This window comes from Podarcis gaigeae (genome assembly GCF_964106915.1).
Source record: "Podarcis gaigeae genome assembly, chromosome: 4".
Taxonomy (NCBI): domain Eukaryota; kingdom Metazoa; phylum Chordata; class Lepidosauria; order Squamata; family Lacertidae; genus Podarcis; species Podarcis gaigeae.
The window spans coordinates 96570246-96594238 of record NC_139677.1 but is presented as its reverse complement, the minus strand read 5'-3'; positions in this window follow the sequence as shown (position 1 = coordinate 96594238).

Sequence of the window (23993 nt, the reverse complement as noted above, 5' to 3'; positions counted from 1 at the left end):
AGGGAGCCAGTCGGGCTTCTCTAGGGAGGGAGTTCCAAAGTCTGGGAGCCACCACCAAGAAGACCCTCTCCTGCATCTCCACGAAGCATGCCTGTGCTGTGACGGGACTGAGAGAAGGGCCTCCTTTGAAGATCTCAGAGACCAAGCAGGTTCGGATGGAAGAATATGGGCCTTCAGACTGCATTGGGCTTTGAATATTCTTGCAGCTTATAAAACTCCCAGAAAATGATTTCTCGCTCTAAATGATCTACCTTATTCTGAGACCATTGGGCCATCTGACTTAGCATACCCTCCAACATTCCTCCAACAAAAATAGAGACGTCACACTCTATTATTATTATTATTATTATTATTATTATTATTATTATTATACCTCATCCATTTGAGTGGGTTGCCCCAGCTACTCTGAGGGGCTTCCAACATATAAAAAATATTTTTTATTTATTTAAAAAACTTCCCTATACAGAACTGCCTTCTAAAGGTTGTATAATTATTTATCCCCTTGGCTCGGGTATTTGTGTGTCACATAACTCCATACACTCCAACATTTCCCCGATAAAAATAAGGACACCCTACTACACCCCCAACATTTCTCCAACAAAAATTGGGATTTTCTAAGGAAAAGTAGTACTTTCCAGGATCAAATCAGAAACCAGGACAGCTTCTGTAAATCTGGGACTGTCCTTGGAAAACAGGGACACTTGGGCTAGATCTAGACATATCAAAGAAGTGTTTCAGTGAAACACATTGTAAACTTTGTAAAGGGAAATCGCATGGATGAAAGATGGGACTCCACAGCGCCATCTGGTGTCACGGTGTCATAACGCATTTAAAGCGCTTTATCTTTAGGAATGTAGCTGAGTCCTTGGAGGGTCTGGGCTTAGCAGTGGAATTGAGCCTAGGAACTACCACTGAGCAGTGCAGATGAGCTCTGCCTTTCCTTGATGCAATGTGCTCAATGGCAGAAAAGGCGGATGATAACAAGCAGTATGTTACAACAGCTGTGAAGGCGGATGAAGGCAGATAAGAATCTACCGGTCATTGTGACTACTCATACCATCAGAACAGGGCCTTACTGCGAAGACTGTGCGTTGGTCAGCGTGCACTGATCTACACACAGAAAACAAATTCAGTTACGGGCGTCTTCCAAAAACCCATCCCAAACCCCCTAAGGTCCCATGGAGATTGGCAAATGGTAACGGGGGCAGGATTATGAAATCTGGGAGCCCCTAGTCATGAACGGGCACATGGGCGGTGGATACAGATTCAATCGTTCTGACTCAAGGAACGAGGCAGTTGAGCAGCTCAGCAGCTGTATCCACGACTGAGCAGCCCTTTTTAGGATCCACTCTGCTCACCCCAAAAAGGGGGAGGGGCTAGAAAAGGTGCCCTAAATATAGTCCGCCTCCCTTTTTCCCTGACTGGATTACCACGCCCAGTAGGGTCTCCACCCATAGGTCGTAAAAGACAATTGAGCTTTGGAACATGGTGTGGTGATCGCACAGGGTCCCCGGACGTTTCACCGTCTATTGATCCCTGTGTCACCACTTTATTTCTCGCTGCCACCACCCAGGCCCTACCTGGTACAATACTGAGTCCAGTCAGGGTTAAATTGGAACATAAACTTCTGTTTATTTATTGCAGTGTAACAAGTGTGTGTTTTCATAAATGGTATCGGTCAATTACAGTCATGGGGTGCCTATGCAGACCTTTAAATTCCGCCACCTGCTCTCGCTCACTAAACCACCTCTCAGATATTTACTTGTCTTCCTAGTTCCTAACCGTTCCTGACTCAGCTTATTTCGCTACACTAACTCAACCTACCCACAGACTCTATCCCAATTCACTCCCACTCCAACCAACCACCCAGCTCCCAACGAACTCCTCCCTTTGCTGATTTTATAGTCCCTCTGACTCCACCCCCTGGGTCCTGATTGGGTAACCTGTTTAACTCTTTCACCTCCAGCACTCTCATATGTTGACGTCACACACGGAATCAACCTCCACCCAGAAGCCAATGTCCCCATTGTGGAAGGACGTGTGGATCCAGAATTGGCCTCCACAGTCGCTTACGGACTCATTGTTAAAACAGCATTTATGGAAGACAATCGTACTCAGCTACGAATGATCGCCAAAGAAGAAGAAGGAGGAAACTGCTGAGCTCCAGATCTCCCATGCTGATTCATCCTGGTTCTTCACCGCAGGCAGGTTCCTCAGAACCAATGGCGAATTGTGGCAGATCCCGTTGACTGCTCTTCATTGTTGCAAAAACAGCTGAATAAATAAGGGGCGTGGGGAGAGAATATAATTCTACATAGGGGCTAAATGGGTTGTAACTCTTCCTAAATAGAATAATGCATCTTCATTGCCTTTCTTTCGGATCTTCTGGATGATTAAACTTCCAGCAGGACTAGTAAATCTAAAACACATCTTTCCCCTTTCTTTGTGAAACCTGGAAGCTTTGCACAATAGAAAGGCATAAATAAGTTAAATTATTTCTGTTTGAAGCAAGAAATTATGTTACCTCGAGGGGAAGGGGGGTGGGTGGGAGCCTACAGGAAAAAGAACTTGCCAGCCATAAATCTCATTGAAAGAAGCCGGCACTGTCAAGTTAGAAGAAAAGACAATTCTGTTCATGCCAGTCGGAAATCAAGGCGTTTTTAAAATGTAATTATTGCACGTGCCACTCCATCCTGATCAACTGACTTGCTCAAATGAGCTTTATTTGATATTAATCAAATTTGCCTCCTCTAAATTTAATGATCACATCCTGCTGAACAAATCAGATGTCATTCAGATTTGCTCGGAAGATGGATACTTGTCTTCTTGAGTTATGATTAACACACAGAGCAGAAAGGAGTTTCTCCCTGAAATTAAAAAATATATAATTGTGATGACTTAAAATGGGTTATTAGAATACAAGACAGCTCGCATCAATAAAACAATGGTACCACCTTGATTCCTGTGGGTCTTTATTTAGAAAATATGTCACTGTTTTTTGAAAGTAAACCATAGTGGTTTGGTGGTTGCTAGATCTGATTTTGTAATGCACCACAATTTGCTTGCTTGCTTGTTTATTTAAAATATTTCTTGATCTCGCTTTCATAAAAATACAGCAGGGCACTTTGAAACATACAAACAAAACTATGAGAAAAATGTTTTCTTTTTTAAAACCCCCAATAAGCACTGGTTGAGAAAAAGGAATTCATATTTCGAAGGCTTGTCTGAATCACACATTTTTTCAGAAGATGTCTAAAAGAAAGGAGGAATGATTCCTGCTCAACCTCTAGTAGCAGGGAGTTCCGCAGGGCAGGGCCTGCCACATTATAGCAAAGGTTCAGCCCATACTAAAAGGTTGTCAAATTATTCTACACTGGGGTACAAAGAACCACAAAACAAGGCTTGGGGTCCTGGGATTCCAGCATGTATTTCAGAAGCAACAACCTACCCAGCCCCACTTAATGACTGAAACAGAATTCCCAAACACTGATTTTGCTCTGTAAATTGGACATGTAGCCTATTTCACTATGGAAGAGCGATGGGTGGACATGCCAATTTCAGTTTCTCTTCCTTTTTCATTTTGCCGTCTTAAATTCAGTTCTCCACATTTCTGCAGCAATTTGCATTAAAACAAAATCCTCATTAAAATTCACCAGCATTTTGGGTAGAATTTCTCCTACTGCACCCCCCCCCCCCAATTTTCAACCCGTGTACACATTTTTATAAATAAATCTCCCCCTAATATATCTCTGCCAGCTATGGTTGTGAATATATTCATTTTGAAGCACACTTTCCTCTAATGTATGCATTGATGGGGGGACTACAGTGTGAAATTCAGAGAAGTGTGAATTTCAAAGAACGGCTGTGTTTTCGAGCTCGTTCTGTTTCAGAAAGTGAAAATTTGATAAATTCACCTTTGACTGTCAACTGAAGAGTGTTTCTCACCCATCTCTAGTAGGCAGTATGAACATCTTGGGCTCAGTTGCCAAGAAGGCCCTTCCTTTCTTGAGTTCCTATCAAAACAACCCAGCTATCTTCCACTAGTCTTACTTCAATGTCTCCTTCACTGAGGAAAAACAGAGGCCCAAATAATTTTTTCTTGTAGTCGGAGGAGGGGCAACGCAAAAGACTTGGGTTTTGACAGGGCCTTGTCAAAATTTGAGGGGGACCTTGTCCATCGTTCCGAGTCCGCACTAATAAAATTTGGCTCATTAGCTCGACTGTCTGAAAGGTGACGATGAACGGGTTTGACGTTAATGTCCTGCCTTTCTTGTCCTTGCCTCAAAGCGGTCTCTGGCCCCTTCAGAACCCAGCCGAGTAGAGAATCATCAAGGGAGAAAGATACTCAAGCTAATCAGTCTGTCAGCCTGCATTGTTTTGTTGCCTGCCCAAATGAAAAGCGAGCCAGACATGTACTAGAACAAGCGAGACATGCTTTCCCCTGTAATAAAGATGCAATCCAATAAGAATCTACTGAATGTCATCTCCTCTTGTGGTCAGAGTGACATCTCTATTCTGCACACTTTTAATCCAGCAGAAAATGTCAAGCTGGTGCTAATTCAAAAAAGGCCCTGGAGGTGAGACTGTTTCTGACAGCCTCTCGCAGCCAAGCGAGTAAAGAAAGCAAACTCCCTTCTCTACGTTGCTTCCTTAGCACAGCAAACGTCCAAGGATAGATAGATGATAGACAGACAGACAGACAGACAGACAGACAGACAGACAGATATAGATAGATGATAGACAGATAGGTGTTTAGGGAAGTTTTTAATGTTTAATGCTGTATTGTGTTTTTAATATTCGGTTGGGAGCCGCCCAGAGTGGCTGGAGACTGGGGAAACCCAGCCAGATGGGCGGGGTATAAATAATAAATTATTATCAAGAGAGAGAGAGAGAGATTGCTTTTTTCTATAAAAATATTTTGGGGTGCCCTCATTTTCCTACTCATATTGAAATACTGCCTCTCAATGAGGCCAAACTTAGATTCACAAAATGTTTAGGGGTATGCATACCCGTGTCCTCCCAGAAAAAAAGCATTGGGTAGATGATAGATGATAGATAGATAGATGATAGATAGATATAGATAGATATAGATAGATAGATAGATAGATAGATAGATAGATGATAGATGTATCTATCTGTATATATATATATATGCATTTATTCTTCTTCGCATTTGTGCAAAACCTTTGAGAGTTGTGCATATATTATCTCAGTAATAGCAGAGGGTGTTGCACAATATATGTCTATACCTAACATCATATTTAAACAAAACCAATTAAAACAGTTGCATTTATACGATTATAGTAATAAAAACGATCTAATACAGATTCTCATAACATCAGTTATTGTCTACTCATGTCACTGATGTATTTCTGGTTTGGTTGCTTTTCTTTTTGAATGTTGTTTGTTTGTTTGTTTAATTTGCAGTTATCATTAAAACAATGCAGTTGTATTAGGCATCTGTGTATATGACTATAGGGGCACCACACCTATTTAGAAGCAAAGCGGCTCTGAGAGTGGAGGTAGTTCCTTGACCTTCCTATATTGAGCTGGGATGTTCTGAACAGAGCTCATACCTGTTCTTGCTTGAGCGTGAGCAGAGAGCCTCTGTATGAATGACAACCTTGCTTTATCAGAGCTCCCAATTGGGCGGAGCAGTGTTCTTCAATCTCACATCACCATATGTTGTTGGATTACAACTCCCATCATCCGTGACTAGTGACTCAGCTGACTGGGGACGATGGGAGTTGTAGTCTAACAACCTTTGTGCACCCAAGGTTGAGAAGCACTGATGGTCTACTTGCATTCAAGCACACTGAATTTAAGGGTGGGAGAAATGAGCATTTTTGGAGGGGGACGACGACTCAGGATTCCTCCATCTTTAGCTGTGGTTAGAAGAGGTGGCATTTGAAAGTCAGAGCACATGCAGAAACGTATCCCATGGTGCTCTGAATTTCACCTTCGTGCAAGTCCCTGCAAGATCCTTAAGGGGAAAACTTTCCTCACCGCCTCCATTCCTCAGAAGGAGAAGGGATGAAGCAAGTGCTGGAAATAATTGTGTATGCTAATTCAGCGCACTTAATTAGCATAATTAGTACACCGATTTGCATAGAATGGAAATCACGCTGCTCAAGATTGTGGGAAGGGAGGCTGAGGGTTTAGTGACACTGTGCAGCTCCTGTTGCTGTGCCACATGCAACACAACAGCCTAGGAGCTCGTTGTAATAACTTACCTAAATGTAATTTGCTATCATACCCCCCTCTACTAGAATGTGCAGAACTTGCAACTTTGGTAAAGGAAAAAACCCAATTATATTTCTCAGGGATTCATTCCATATAACATTAACTGTTATGACGAGCTATTTTGGTGGCTGCCGTATATGTCTTTGGGCTTCTGGGACTCAAGTTAACATTCTGTTACAATAAAGCATCACTGGATTTTATTTCTCTTTAAAGCTTCAAAGTCTTCACATTAAACTCCACTTGAAGAAGTCACCGTTTCTGAAGAAAGCTCCATCGTTGAGCGAAACCAGCACAATTTCCAAATGAATTTGCATGTTGTGGAGGGTGAATTTGCATCTACTGGGGCTTTACATGGGCGCCAAGATTCACCTTGTATCTGCACCTGGACATTTTTTGAAATGCTGATTTGTTTCCAAGTCACTCTGTGCTCTCTCTGCTTTGATCTGCATTGATCTGAGCCTCTCTGCATAAAATGAAGGTCTGCGTGCCCCATTCAGTACAATGGGAAATCTAAAAACAGCTAACATTTCCCCCTTTTGTCCAAAGTGGATGAAATTTGCAGGCAGAAGAGTCCCTTCTAGGCTAGTTAAGCCTGCCGAACTGCAGACAAATATGTTCAGGGGCCTTTTCATATTAGCACCCATCTTGTTCTCCTGACTGCAATCTACAAAGCTCCATCCTTATTTCAAACATTGTGATGTATCAGTATATTGCGATGTTTAGCTGGTGACATAGGTTGATGTTGAAAACCAGATATCTCCCAGCCCTACGCCTAGCCACCAAGGCCACCTGAGTTTCCAGTGTCAAATCCAGGATCCCTATTCCCGTTGTCTTGTTCCCTGGCCAGGAAGGTGTTAAGTTGTGGGTGAACATATCAAACGACACAGCGATTCTTCAAACAGCTCTTGTTTATTCACAGGCCAGGACAGAACTGAACTGAAGGGTTCAGCCAGCCTGCTTATATAGAGCTCCACTAGAACGCAACAGTAACCATTTTCTGTAACTAGCCAATCACTGAACCTCACTTTCGATCCCTTATTTGCATATGTGGACCTGAACTATCTACAGCATCTCCCTGCTGGCCCAGGGTGAGAACTTCAGTACATAACAGAAGGGACATCATATTTTGGTGGAAAGGAGCTGTAGGACCGGATCACACCCGTGCACCTGGTTCTGAGTGGCAAGCGTTTTCAGTGTGGCATGGAAGGAAGCCGCGGGAAACATGACACCCTCTCTGCAAAGGCGAAATGCGAATCGCACCTCCTAGTTGATCGCGTTCTTGGCTTCTTCATCTATTCCGCTGCAGCTAGAACTGAACTTCTTTGAGAGTTCAAAACTTTCCCTCTTTGTTCCCCAAGCTACATTACTTAGTGTAACCTTATACTCCCATAACCTACATAAGTTTCCCCCCTCTAGTGTATTTTCAGATTGCAACTCTATTCCCTCCTCAAATTCAAATTCTGTAATATATTTTGGTTTGGGTTTTTTAGGTCTACCATGTGTGAATGTGTGTGTTTATCTCATGAGAAAGCTAATCAGATTCCTTTGATACCCTCCAGTAAGGATTTAAGAGTTTCACCATGTAGAAAACTATTACAGCAAATAATTAATTATCCCCACTCTTTATTATAACACATATCCCCAGATATTTTAAGCTTTGCTTTGAGGGCTTTCATTTCAGGTTTTTTATAATAAAAAAATCTGTGTCAATAATACTATTCTGGAGGCAACAGCTTTAAGCTGCAATACAGATTTAGGCATAATGTTACAGAAGGATTTTTCTAAGTATAATAACGGTTTAGCAACTGAACAAATGGTCCAGTTGAGAATTGCATCCCCCAACACGAGCTTCTGTTGCACCACAGAATTTAAATCCGTTCCAGGATTTAAGCCCAAAGGGAACAATCCAACAAAAAGTTAGACGTTGCTGGTGTTTGTTTATTATTTAAAGAATTTTGATGGCATTTGTCCGCCTCCAAAGGCTCCCAGAACAGCTTTGAGCAATACGAAAGCTCTTCTTCTCATGATAACAATCTAAATACACCGCACGAAAAGTTAAGGAGTAGGAGGGAAGAGGAAGAAAGCAGACACCAGCAACAATTCTCAGTTGCAAGGTTATTGCAAGACTTCTTTCAAGCAGTGATGTGGGCTCCTTCTAGCTGATCCTTCTCTGGTTGATGTACAGTGGTACCTCAGGTTACATACGCTTCAGGTTACATATGCTACAGGTTACAGACTCCGCTAACTCAGAAATAGTACCTCGGGTTAAGAACTTTGCTTCAGGATGAGAACAGAAATCATGCTCCAGTGGCGCGGCAGCAGCGGGAGGCCCCATTAGCTAAAGTGGTGCTTCAGGTTAAGAACAGTTTCAGGTTAAGAACAGGCCTCTGGAACGAATTAAGTATGTAGCCAGAGGTACCACTGTATAGGGTCAGGTTGTATCCAGCCATTGCCTTCATCCTTATAGGCAGGGGGAGTAGACTCCCAGTAGCCTTTGCTTCATGGAAGGAATGGTGGTGGGGATAGACCCAGGCAGCATGTCTCCACACTGCCGCCTGGGATTCCAACCCCTGCAGGAACTGAATGCTCGAATACGGCTCATATCGCAATTCAAAAGTGGCCACCACAGAAGCTCTATCTACTTGCGCTCCTTTTATATTATTTTATTGCATATGCTTGCACTCATGTCTTTTATGATTTTTTTATTTAAATTTTATTAACATATAAAACACATACATATACATTTTCACAACACACATACACAACACACTACCTTATTTTCATAACATAAAACATACCTACATTACTCTATATAATAAATACCTATACTGTACATAGGGACGCAGGTGGCGCTGTGGGTTAAACCACAGAGCCTAGGACTTGCCGATCAGAAGGTCGGCAGTTCGAATCCCCGCGACGGGGTGAGCTCCCGTTGCTCGGTACCCCTGCTCCTGTCCACCTAGCACAGGGGTCTGCAACCTTTAAGACAAAAAGAGCCACTTGGACCCATTTCCGAAGAAGAAAAAAAACTGGGAGCCGCAAAACCATTGCGACATTTAAAACAAATATATCTCCAGAGCCGCGATCTGACAGCGGGTGGGAAGGTGACGTCGGGACAGTGCGTGACTAACGCACGCACCGCCCCCATGCGACATCACAGCCAGTACAGCGCCCGTCACAGTGGGGAGTGTCAGGGAGCACAATGCGCCTCCTCCCCTCGCTAGTATCCGCCCCGGAGCCGCGGCAAAGGTGTAAAAGAGCCACATGCGGCTCCGGAGCCGCGGGTTGCAGACCCCTGACCTAGCAGTTCGAAAGCACGTCAAAGTGCAAGTAGATAAATAGGTACCGCTCTGGCAGGAAGGTAAACGGCGTTACCGTGAGCTGCTCAGGTTCGCCAGAAGCGGCTTAGTCATGCTGGCCACATGACCCGGAAGCTGCACACCGGCTCCCTCGGTCAATAAAGCGAGATGAGCGCCGCAACCCCAGAGTCGTTCATGACTGGACCAAATGGTCAGGGGTCCCTTTACCTTTATACTGTACATATCAACATACCCACACACCTACCCCACACGGACACCCACCAAGTGACTTGACTTCTAGCTGTTCTTGTTACGCTACTTTATTTTTCCAACTAGCCTAAATGCATTTCATCATTTCTTTAATCTCTTCTTCTATCTTGACTTTACTCTCCTTTCTCTCTAATCGTTTTCTGGATTCACTCACTATCTGTCAGAAATTCTACTTTTTCCACATAAATTTTGATGTATTCCTTAAAGATAGCCCACTCCTTATTCACTTTTTGTAACATATCTCCTCTTATTCTCCCTGTTAGTTCGGCAATATGGAAGTATTCCATCATTTTAGATAACCAGTCTGTTTTAGTTGGGACACTGCTGCTTTTCCAATTTTTGGCAATCAATAACCTTGCCGCCGTAGTTACATATATAAATATTGGAGCAATATTTATGCTTGCATTCATGTCTTAGTGATGTCTATGGTTTGGTCATGTCCACAGAATGGAAGATGGCAGGATCCCGAAGGATGTGCTCTGTGGGGAGCTGGCTTCTGGCACCAGGCCCATTGTCTGCAAACATGACATGAAGGCTGGCAAGACTAACCCTGCCATGGGTTAGTCTTCAAACAAAAACATCCTGAAGGTCCCAGGCCACAGAGCGGTTAGGCTGGCCTCAACTAGAACCAGGGCTTTTTCGGCTGTGGCTCCAATCTGGTGGAACTCTCTGTCACAAGAGACCAGGGCCCTGCGGGACTTGACATCTTTCCGCAGGGCCTGCAAGACAGAGCTGTTCCACCAGGCCTTTGGCCAAGGCACAGCCCGACTCCCTCCTTTGGCAATCTTCACAGAACTTTAGCCTAATGGTTGCCATCAATTTGAGTTGAATTAATTTTATAATGAAATGATTTTAGAATGTTGTACTATTTTATTGTTGTTAGCCGCCCTGAGCCCGGCTTCGGCTGGGGAGGGCGGGATATAAATAAATAAATTATTATTATTATTATTATTATTATTATTATTATTATTATTATTTGGAAATCCCTTGCAGAGAACCACAGTGCCTGGAGACCAACAGTCAGATTGTGCATCCAGATCAGGGACCAGAAGAGGAAGGCCTGCTGAGGGGAGCTCAAGAGAGAAGAAACACGATGGTTCATCTGCAGCAGCACTTCATCTGCCCCAGTTGAAACAAAACATGTCTCTCCCGTATCGGTTTCTACAGCCACAGCAGGTGCTGCAACCTTCCAACAGTTTGAATTCACCCTAAAATACACACTTCTCCATTGTCTCCCAAGACAGACAAATGCCAACCTTTGCCTATGAAAGGAGAGGGAGACCTCAGGCCCAGGGGCCAAAGGCCTCTCTATCTGGCCCTCAGAATTCTCTGCAGGCTATACTCGTCACCACAGCCCCTCACCCCAGGCCACACCCCTCACCATCTTTATGGGGTATAATTGTATCTCTGTTTAGAGAACATAAGAACCTAGCTGCTAGATCAGGAAAACGGACCACCTAGTCCGGGGTCCTCTTCTCAAAGTGGCCCTCAGATGTCCCAATAGGAAGTCCACAAGCAGGACTTGAGTGCAACCTGTGACTTGTCTCCATCTGTGATTCCCAGCCACTGGTGTTCAGAAGCAGGGCCAGATTTAGGTCTGATGAGGCCCTAAGCTACTGAAGGTAATGGGGCCCTTTATATGTCCAGCTGTCCTTTGTCAACAGCAAGTTGCCGCTGTTTTTTTGTGTTGAATAAATGGTATATGGTAATTTATGGACCTAATAGGTATCTAAAGCCATTTGCACATGCAGAATGTAGGCACCCTACTGTATATATAGAAATGAGCCAACCACAGGAAGGATTCGAAACCTGCGGGATCAGAGACTGGAGTAAATATATGAACTATCTGAAAAGTAATTGTAATGAACAGATTACACTAGTAGGACTGCAAGAACTTTTTTTAAGGTGGATTCTTTGAAATATTGCAAGAAAGACTACAAAAAGAAATGCAGAATAAGTGATAAAGAACAGAAAATCATCAGAGGTGTTGACGGAAGTCAAAAATATTGTATAATATGTGAAGATATGTTGTATGACTGTTGGAACTGATATGTTAAAAAATCAATAAAAGTGTGTGTTGTGTTGTGTTGTGTTGTGTTGTGTTGTGTTGTGTGTGTGTGTATGAGCCAACCAGTGATATTTTAGGGAGCAGGCTAGCAGGCAGTGCATTACTTACATTATAGGAGCCTAAGCAACACAAAACACTGTTGCTGTATGTAGGTTTTATTTTATTTGTTTTTTACCTTATATTTTGGTAATGTACATCCAGTTCTTTTTTTCTTTAATTTTTTTGGGGGCCCCCAAGAGAGTGGGGCCCTAAGCTATAGCTTGTTTAGCTTATACATAAATCCGGCACTGTCAGAAGCATGCTGCCTCCAAGAGTCGAGGCAGAACATAGCAGTCATGGTTGGCAGACAATGATACCCTCATCTTCCACAAATCCTCTCTGAAAGTCTTCAAAGTTGGCTGCCATTGCTACAAATTCCAGCTATGCTTCCCTTTTTGCAGAACAGAGTATTGAAATGAAACGACAATTGCTTGTGACTTTAAAAGTGAAACCAGCACAGGAGATACCTACAGGGATCCCCTGTTTCTTTTGCTCCAAAGTAGGGGTGAAAGCTATGGTTTTCCCATAGTGAGAGCTGGACCATAAAGAAGCCTGATCGCCAAACAATTGATGCTTTTGAATTATGGTCCTGGAGGAGACTTTTGAGAGTCCCATGGACTGCAAGAAGATCAAACCTATCCATTCTGAAGGAAATCAGCCCGGAATGCTCACTGGAAGGACAGATCCTGAAGCTGAGGCTCCAAGACTTTAGCCAACTCATGAGAAGAGAAGACTCCCTGGAAAAGACCCTGATGTTGGGAAAGATGGAGGGCACAAGGAGAAGGGGATGACAGAGGATGAGATGGTTGGATAGTGTTCTCGAAGCTACCAGCATGAGTTTGACCAAACTGTGGGAGGCAGTGGAAGACAGGAGTGCCTGGCGTGCTCTGGTCCATGGGGTCTAAACAACTAAACAATAACAGGGGTGGGAGACACACCATTTCATTCCCCCTTCAAAGTGAGCGTCTACAAAGATGTATTCCTTCTGCACTTTTTTATTCTTGAAGAAAAGAAAAAAAAACCAGGGAGGCCACACTATATATCAAAACCACATTCAAGGAAATATACACTCCCAAGACTGACAAGGGCATTTGTATAATCATGGGATATCTGACATGCCAGCATTTACATGCAGTTTAACTCCCATTTTAACTGCCAGTACCATAAAATTATTTGATTGAGTGTCATTCTTGAATTTCAGTAGGGAATGCAATCCCTTGGGACTGTGGTCGCTTATGAAATATTCTTCACAGAACTGAAGGAATCAGATGTCATGCTCTACCTGGAATCCTAATTCCTTGACAACATGGAGCCAAGGGGGTTGTTATTCATTGCACACACATGGAGAGAGAGGGGGGGGCTGGGGGAGAGAATCTCCTGGATTGGATGTTTGCCTGAAAGCTCACTTAAAAAAATAAAAATAAAATACTCCTCCTGACAAGTATGTTTGTGCTGAAACTTTTAATAGCAAGGGGATGGCACGATTTGAAAAACTGCCTGTTTACAAACAGATTGGATTCCCTGTCTCTTTTACTTTATGAATGATGTCCTTTCCTCCATCATCTGCAAGCTATACCTGCTTTGTGATACTGGAATGAACCGTGATGAGGTGGAGGCATTGCCAAGTTATATTTACAGATAGCCAGGTAAATGTATTTCTGGTTCATGTGAATTTCACATGAGTTCACTAGTCCAGCTCATTAAATATATATTGAAAAGGTAAAGGCAAAGGACCCCTGGACGGTTAAGTCCAGTCAAAGCGACTACGAGGGTGTGGCGCTCATCTCACATTCAGGCCAAGGGAGCTGGCATTTGTCCACAGACAGCTTTGCGGGTCATGTGGCCAGCATTCCATGTGCTCTGGTTTCCGTCACAGTGTTCCGTTGTGCCAGAAGTGGTTTGGTCAATATATATTTATATAGAGGAGGGGACACACAGACAGACAGAGCCAAAGTATTTTTTAAAATTGATGTTATTAAAGATTTTCATGGGTTACAAAAGTACATACAGTGGAACCTCGGTTTTTGAGTGTCTCAGAAGCCGAACGTTTTGGTTTTCAAACGGCGAAAACCTGGAATTGAATGCTTCCGTTTTTGAATGTGCCTTGGAAGTCAAACGCCTTCCGAGGTGTGTTTCTTCATTTTGTCCATGGAATTTGCTAACTGCCCATTGCGCCTCAGTTTTCGAACATTTTGGAAGTCATGAATGAATGAAATTTATTACGGTCAGATACCAGCTTGAGAAACACAAATGGAACTACAATCCCAATAGCAAAACAAACATTTAAAACAATATACAACAATGAATTTTAAGTTTAAAAGTGCGATAGGCATATAAACACATAAAAACTTGAAAATAGACTACCTTAGAGAAATGACCCAAAGTCGCCCGTGGATCCGGGTTTGTGTGTTTCGGATGTCAAACGGTCTTCTGGAACGGATTACGTTCGACAACCAAGGTACCACTGTACATCGTCTCTGTTTTCAGATCATAAAGCCCTTTCTACACAAAGCCAGTTCTATTCTGTGTGAGATTTTGATGTATAAGGTTTAGAGGAGAAGACAGGTGGGGAGGCAGAGAAGGGGGATAGTAAACTTTCATTCTCTTGCACCGTGTATGTGCAAGTTTTTTTGTGTCAGCGTCATGTGGGAAAGTTCTCTTTCTATTCATTTATTAGTTTTCCCTGGCAGTGAGAGAGATTGTGGGGCAGCAGGACATGGAAGGTTGCCTATGGTTGACTGCAGTGAGTTTTCTTTGTGTGGGGAGGAGTGTGTGTGGGTCACTGAGTCAATTTAGCCATATTGATTTGTATGCTGTTGGTGGGTTCTTACCAACCTGTATGGGAAACAGCCTAACTAGAAAAGCTAACCAATGAACTGAAACTAGCAGGGGGACAAATAAAAAGACGATGCCTTTATTACACACACAGCCCAACAAGACAATAACAAGAGTATTTGTAAGGGAAGTTGTGATGAATAGCAGATCTTAGGACAGCCCACTCCAGGTCCAGGTTCAAGTCAAGGCAAATCAGGACCATGGTCAGCTCCCAGTGGGCCCTGATTCCTGAGTTTGGGAAGACGTCTCAGCAATTACTGTGCATGCTGAGTATGATTGCAAATTCAGGGAAGGTCCTCACATTTCCAAGTCACATCGCAATATTAGCAAGATATTTTGAGATGGTAAGGAACTTTTGAGGGAGCTTCCAAATCAAGCTTCTGGTACCGAATTAAAAGTCTCCTAAAATTAATTTCCTGCACAACCACCACAAAACCTCCCTCTCTCAAGCTCATTGGATTGCTCTGCTCAAACAGCAATCAGAAACAATATAACCATGGCAATTATTGCCCCTGCAAGGAAGGAGCAAGCCTTGGGTTCGAAAGCCATCCTAAAAAGTTTGTCCTATGGAAGGTCATGACAGAGAGCGTTATAGAACACTGAAGAAGTCCAGTTGTTTCTGTGATTTTCCTGTGTTCATGCCCCTTCTGCCCCAAATCAAGTTCTATTTTGACCTCAAAAAATAGCTTTTTATACTTTATATGTACTTTAATTTACTTCTTGAATTTTGTTTTGGTATTAGTTTCCAAACCACATTTTTTGCTGGATGCAAATTACATTTGCATGCAACAAGGGAACATTTCCTTCCTTCTGAGTCTGCCTTAATATATTTTCTCTTAAATATTATTCTATTCATTATATATGAGCTCTTATACAAACTTCCACACTCAGTGTCTCTTTCTATAGCAACATGTAAAACAATTATTTCTAACTCATAAAGAGATGCATGCTTTTTTTCTACCCTCTGTTGACAAAGTTTCCCTCCCTATTTGCATAATGCAAGGGGCCTTGTGAATTCAAATAATGTTTCAAGTAAATAAATGATACATTTTGAAAAGAATATATAACTTAACATCAGCAATTTGGGGGAATCCTTAATGTTGCAATGGGAAATATTAAAAGCATGGCCAAATCCATACCCCACTCCCCCCAAAATCAAAGGAATTTGCTTTTTTATGTAATTACAAGTGGGTCCTTCAACAAAATGTTCAGGATTCCAGTCTCCCATGTTTTCAACCACCATCCTGCTCACTTCTGCTGAGAACCAGGGAGAGAACTTTTAAATACAGTCGTACCTTGGAAGCTGAATGGAATCCGTTCCAGAAGTCCGTTTGACTTCCAAAACACCCAGAAACCAAATTGTGGCTTCTGATTGGCTGCAGGAAGCTCCTGCAGCCAATCAGAAGCCACGGAAGCCCCATCAAGCGTTCGGGTTCCAAAGAACGTTTGCAAACCAGAGCAATCACTTCCGGGTTTGCGGCGTTCAGGAGCCAAACCGTCTGAGTACCAAGGCGTTTGGGATCCAAGGTACGACTGTATATGCTTGCATACAATGGGCCCAGCAGCAGAAATAGTGGCAAAGCCCTCTCCTGATTTATTTACATGTGTCAGGGACTGGGCAGAGGAGGAATGGCGGAGACGGCCTCCCCATCCTGACCCTTCCAGGGAGGAGGAAGAGGAAGATAGGGCCTTGAGGGACATCGCAGCTCAGAGGCAGATGAGGGAGAAAGTTGGGAAATCATGGGAGAGCCAGAGCAACACCTGGCTTACATGTCATTAGAAAGCATTCCAGCCCCTCCATCTCCCAGAACCTGGCGAGTCTTAAAAGTAGGAGAGCAAAGAGCTCAGAGATAGAGGGCACGTAGCAACACCCATAGAAGTGACAAATGAAGAAGTGGGAGAGATGGTGGGTGGAGATTCACTTGGGACAATGACATTATCCAAGAGGCTAGATTCTGTAGTCTCTTTCTGTAATTAGGTAAAGGGTAAAGGGACTCCTGACTATTAGGTCCAGTCGTGGCCGACTCTGGGGTTGCAGCGCTCATCTAGCTTTATTGGCTGAGGGAGCCGGCATACAGCTTCTGGGTCATGTGGCCAGCATGACTAAGCCACTTCTGGTGAACCAGAGCAGCGCACGAAAACGCCGTTTACCTTCCCGCTGGAGCGGTACCTATTTATCTACTTGCACTTTGGCGTGCTTTCTAACTGCTAGGTTGGCAGGAGTAGGGACCGAGCAACAGGAGCTCACCACCCCATCGTGGGGATTTGAACCACCGACCTTCTGATTGGCAAGTCCTAGGCTCTGTGGTTTAACCCACAGTGCCACCCACATCCTCTCTCTCTGTAATGACCAAATTTTTAAAAAAGGACGGTAAGAATCCTTCCCTTGTTTTTATACTTTCCTGGGCCACCAGCCGGGAGCTGCTGCCAGTTTCCTGACAACATGAGTTACATAAGCTTAAACCAATGACTAACAACACACAGCAAAATTGTACCTGGGCTGCAGTGTTCCAGCGATCTCTCATAGGGGGCCGACATTCCCTGCACAGAGATGACTATCATGCTAGGGGGAAAGCTAGGTCATAAATGTTCTCCTTGGCATCTGATTTTCTCTGCTTTTTTCAATGTGGAAGGATCAGAAGGGAGGCGTGATACAGACTCAGCAACAGAGTCAACCTCCTGCTGGTGAGCCCGTACCACACTGAACTTTCCCCTGCCTCCTCCTTCAACTTCTTCCCTCCAGTAAGCAGCAGCGACACCACAGCTGGCAAATGAACATTGCAGGTCCATCCTACTGGGCAAGGCTCATCTGGGAAGGATAACATGCACCTCCTTGTGGTCTGAAGAAGTACAGTCTGGGAATTTATAATCTAGGGACACATGCCAGCAATTCACCTCAAATGGCTGGAAAAGGTACATTGGGCTATTTGCAAAGATTCTGAATCTGTAGCAACTGAAGCTGTATCAGTTTCTGTCCAGCTGAGTGGACCTTTTCAAGGTGTAGTGCAAGGTTTTGTCTATGTAGTTCACACACAATATAGATCTATAACTTTTTTTTGCCCCTAAAAAAGCACTTACAGTGGTACCTCGGGTTAAGAACTTAATTTGTTCTGGAGGTCCATTCTTAACCTGAAATTGTTCTTAACCTGAGGTACCACTTTAGCTAATGGGGCCTTCCACTGCTGCCATGCTGCCGCACAATTTCTGTTCTCATCCTGAAGCAAAGTTCTTAACCCTAGGTACTATTTCTGAGTTAGCGGAGTCTGTAACCTGAAGCATCTGTAACTCGAGGTACCACTGTATTGAGTAACTGGTTTCATTCTAAAAATATAAGCTCATTGCAAATTGATTCTGCATTACCCCATAGTGTCCCCATTTGAAAACAAATGTAGACTGGGGAACTCAGCAGATGGGCAGGATATCATCATCATCATCACCACCACCACCACCACCACCATCATAGATGCCAACTCCCTCGGGCACTGTGTGCCCAACCACCCACAAAATTCAAAATTCCCCATGAAGGGACTGGGCTTACAAAAGATGAAGAGGTAAAAGCAGTAATGATACACTGGGCAAGAGACTTTGGTTATAATATACAGTATGATGATTGGATGAAATTATGGAATGAAAGGTTAAAATTTATGGCATGCACTGTGTTGAAAGAAAATGTAATGAAAATGTTCTACAGATGGTATATAATGCCAGTTAAACTGGCCAAAATATATAAAACATGCAATAAGTGTTGGAAATGTAAAGAAAAAGAAGGTACTTTCTATCATATGTGGTGGGAGTGCAAAAGGGTGAAAGACGTCTGGGAATTGATATACAATGAATTGAAAAAGATGTTGAAATATACGTTCGTTAAAAAGCCTTTCTATTAGGAATGGTAGGAAACGAAATTAATAAGAGAGACTGTAAACTGTTTCAATATGCAGTGACTGCCGCAAGGATACTTCTGGCCCAAAGATGGAAACAGGAAGAAATTCCAACTGTGGAAGAATGGAGAAGGAAATTGACTGAATATGCAGAATTGGACAAATTGACTGGGAAGATTCAATATCAGAAAGACCAAAAGTTTATTGAGGACTGGGGGAAATTTACAGAATATCTGAAAAATATATGTGATGTACAGACAACGCTTGTTGGTTTTGAAGAGACTCTGTGAGATAGTAAGAAATATCGCAAAAAAGAGAGTAAGAGGAAAAGGAGTTGGGAAAGGCAATATCATGTTTAGAAATGCGTCAATAAATAGAAATTTTACGAAAGATTGACAGAGAAACTGGGGGAAGTAAAAAATTGAAGAATGAGTGTAAAATAATTTGTTGATTGTATAAAATTCGTTTGGAAAATGAATAAAAATTATTTAAAAAAATAATGAAGGGACTGGGCTCCCTCAAATTTTGGTGCCAGGGCTGCATGGCACTTACAGCCCCGCGCACCCACAGTCACGGGGCCAAGTTGGCACTCCTGTTTATTCTTCTTATTATTATGAGGCAGTCTTGACAATAATGGGCATATTCACACCTGCCCAATGACATTGTGGGAGGGTGTATACCAAGACTTCAGCCGCCACTTCCTTCTTCACCCCCCTGGGTCATGTGCCAGGATGAAAAGACATGGATAACCTAACCAAAGGGAGGGCTTTTCAATGCATCTCAAGAAACCACACCTAACCTTGCAGATGGCAGGATCTCAAACCAATCTATACTGAAAGCAGCATGTTGAAGATGAGCATGAGCATTGCGGGACAAGGACAACCGTGACTTTAAGGAAGAATGGGAGCTTTTTTCAAATTATCTAAAAACACAACAAAATGAACTGGACTCCTTGGCTGGTTTTGAATAAACATACACAAATTTATTGGTTGATAACATGGTAGACAGGTAATGTAAGGATATGTATAATTTTATAACAGGCAGAGAATAATATGTGCTGAGAAATCAGAGAGAGGAGCTGAGGGAAGTCTCTGGGTGCGGGGAGTTGAGGGGAGGAAGGGGGAAAAATAATGAATATGATATGCTGAAATTTTCCCAGTAGTGATGTATGGAAGTGAGAGCTGGACCATCAAGAAGGCTGATTGCCGAAGAATTGATGCTTTTGAATTATGGTGCTGGAGGAGACTCTTGAGAGTCCCATGGACTGCAAGAAGATCAAACCCCTCCATTCTGAAGGAAATCAGCCCTGAGTGCTCACTGGAAGGACAGATCCTGAAGCTGAGGCTCCAATACTTTGGCCACCTCATGAGAAGAGAAGACTCCCTGGAAAAGACCGTGATGTTGGGAAAGATGGAGGGCACGAGGAGAAGGGGACGACAGAGGACGAAATGGTTGGACAGTGTTCTCAAAGCTACAAACATGAGTCTGACCAAACTGCGGGAGGCAGTGGAAGACAGGAGTGCCTGGCGTGCTCTGGTCCATGGGGTCACGAAGAGTTGGACACGACTAAACGACTAAACAACAACAATGCTGAAATTGCTAATAAAAACCTTTTAAAAAGAAGAAGATGAGCATGAGCAATCCTGGAACGAGAAAGTGTACATCTTTGTGCTACAAATGGGTCAGTGTGTACGCAGCCTTTGTGTATTTCCCGAAGCAAATGTCACAGTCAATGCTACTGCTGCATAATAACATGCAGCAGGGGAAAGAGAGATGGGAGATTACAGTAGGTGCCAGGAACATTAATTCACCATATAAGCCTCTGTGCACGTTACTGATGTCAATAACTTTGTGCTGCTCATCTGAGATTTCTTGAACTAGCAGGACATCATTTGAAGTGAATGGTACACAAGACTACCAGCTGTGAAGAGTGATTACTTGAAGGCAACCACAGCTGGATCTGGACCCTCGTGTGTATGCAGACTAACAGCTGGCTCTTTAACACAGTCTAATAGCACCCATACATTTAACTGCTTTGGAGCTGCTATTTTCTGTCGCTTGGTGCTCTCCATCTGAAGATCTATTGTAATATGCCGCTATTATCATTTAAATATATCTGCTGAAAACTTTCTTGCTAAAATTATAGCACTAGCCAGTTTCCAAAGGGTAATTACTCGACAGTAGGTTTTTTTTTAAAAAAACGATATTAAAGAAAGTAGGCTTATGAAACATTTGGGATTAACAGCCTGGAAGATCACCCAGTAAAAATGAGCCACGGTTTGAAAAAAAATGTTTAGAGTTGTGTCAAGCGATATCGTCTGCGACACAGCAAACTCAGAGATGTGCATGTTTGAGGGCAAGCATCAATATGCTTTTTCATATTTAGGTGGCATAAATGCTACATAACACCACAGATACTAAAATGGTGTAGATCAGGGGGTCAGCAAACTTTTTCAGCAGGGGGCCGGTCCACTGTCCCTCAGACCTTGTGGGGGGCAGACTATATGGGGGGGGGGAATAAACGAATTCCTATGCCCCACAAATAACCCAGAGATGCATTTTAAATAAAAGCATGCATTCTACTCATGTAAAAACACCAGGCAGGCCTCACAAACAACCCAGAGATGCATTTTAAATAAAAGGGCACATTCTACTCATGTAAAAACATGCTGATTCCTGGACTGTCCGTGGGCCAGATTTAGAAGGTGATTGAGCCAGATCCGGTCCCCGGACCTTAATTTGCCTACCCATGGTGCAGATGTTCCAAAATGCCAATTTATTTTAGAAGAGTCATGGGAATAAATTCCCAGGCAAAACAGGGTGAAGCAGGATGCAGATTAAGTTTTCTGAAATGCTGTGTTTACATTCCCCCACTCTCCTGTCTGAACCCTCTAGCTCAAGGATGGGGAAGTTGTGGCCCTCCAGATGTTGTTAGACTACAACTCCCATCATCCCTGACCATTGGTCATGCTAGCCAGGGCTGATCTTCCAGCAAATGGACACCGGCTCCTTATTCCTGACCTAAGGTATCCCATGCCCAAAGTCACCAAGATGAGCATTTTTCCAAACCTGTTCCACATCTCTGGTGGACTGGACACCCCTAACTAGGATTGGACAGACTTCTGACATGCAGAATTCACTTCCCACTGGAACTCCAAGATCCAACAGCCAAAGCCAGATAGAAAAGACAGACTGATTGCAACTGCTTTTGGGGGCACTTCCCCTTTTTGCTTAAAAAAAAAAAACACCATTTAAATTCCATTGGGAAACTTAAACAAACAGCACAAGATAATGCTATCTGAATTAGACTCCCTTTTTGCAACCTCTACTTTGGTCACCTCATGAGAAGAGAAGACTCCCTGGAAAAGACCCTGATGTTGGGAAAGATGGAGGGCACAAGGAGAAGGGGACGACAGAGGACGAGATGGTTGGACACTGTTCTCAAAGCTACCAACATGAGTCTGACCAAACTGCGGGAGGCAGTGGAAGACAGGAGTGCCTGGCGTGCTCTGGTCCAGGGGGTCACGAAGAGTCAGACACTACTAAACGACTAAACAACAACAACAACTCATCAAGAGAATCAGTTTTGCAAGATCTGAGACCTTTCTCTTCCCTAGGTTAACCGCCACACACTCTGGGAAGGAAAAAATAAAGCCCTGCAAAAAGGCACTTGAAAACCCATTTCCCTTTTAAAATACATTAAAAAGCAGCTGTTGTTGACCATTATTATCCCTAATGCTTACTTCTACATTCATGCTCCATTTGCTAGGACTTGTTCTCTTTATGTTATACATCTGATCCTAATTAAAATTCCAGGGAAGCGGGAAAGACGTCCACCATCACCTAGCAAGATCAACTTACCACGTAACGACAGGTAAATTATAGCTAGCTCTGCCTGTTGAATTCACCTGCCACCTGTGAGTATAAATCAGTGGTGTCCGGTGCCCAATGTGACTGTTTGGGCAGAGAGCGGGGAGCTGAACAGCAGGGGGAGCCAGAGGCAATGACAGACAGAGCCAATGCATTATTAATGTTTTTTTTAAAAAAAAAAAACCAACCACCATACTTTATGGCTATATGGTTATAGGAACCGTTCCTTAACTCTATTTTTAAGCATTAAAAGCCATGAATTTAGAGCCACCCAGGTTCTGCTATGGGGCTGTTTTGGGGCTTCCCTGGTATTGGGTGGGTGGGGGGCAAATCAGGGGTCTATTAGCCACCGAGTTACTGTATTTTTCCATGCTTTTTGCTTAAAAAGAAATAGGCAAAAATTGGGTGTCGTCTTATACACGGATAGTGAATGCAGAGGGGGGACGTGTGATTAATGGCAGCAGCAAGCAGAAGATTGGCAGCGGTGATTGGGCGGGTGATTGGTGGCTGTGGCAAGGCCTCCGGTGATTGGCTGTGGCTGCGGCAATTGGGCAGGCGATTGGCGGCTGCGGCAAGTGGGCGGGTGGGCTGTTGGTGGCGGCGAGAGGGCAGACAATTGGCGGCTGTGGCAAGGTGTGTGATTGGCTGTGGTAAGCGATCGGCAGTGGTGGGCAGGCGGGTGAGCGATTGGCGGAAGTGACCTTCCCCACCCCCTCAAAAAAGCTAAACAACTTAATTTCTGAATTTTGGACAGAGGGGCATCATACACATAAAATCCACACAGAAACACATCATTTTACCTCAACTCGTTTGTGGAAACAACTCAGAGGCAGTGAGAGAAGGAAAACAACAGGAAGATTTAAACGAACTGAGTATCAATGACTATCAAAAGCAGTCGAGATATGAGATGATCAAAGCCCCATCCGAACTTGAAGCATGGGAAGTCCCAACAAAAAATTCATAATTCGGCAGAATATTTGGATTATTTGATATGTATGATTTGGAATATTTAACACAATTTTATTGGATTGTTAAAATAGAAAACTTAATAAAAATGATTTTTTTAAAAATCTGAATTTTGGGTTAAAAAAAATAGGGGTCGTCCTATACATGGGGGCATCTTATACAGGGGAAAATATGGTAGTTTTGAGGTATTGTCACTGACATAGCAAGGTCTTTTAATTTACATATAAAGCCCTAAACAACTCCAGACCAACACCTCCTCCATCGTCCAAAAAGTAGAACCTGGTTCGTCTTTCTATGTGGTCATGGAGTGGAGGGCCTTTTTACTGGTGGCACCAGGGTTATATAGAATGCTCTCGCTGCTAGAATATGAGGTGTCCCACCTGCATGCTGCTGACTCTGGAAGACTTGGGCATTCTTTTTGAAAGCAGGATGCTGGATTCAATAAGCCCTCAGCCTCATTCAGCAAGACACTGCTTAGGTTCTTAAGAAGCCTATTCTTACCCATTCACTTTTCAAGGCAGCAGA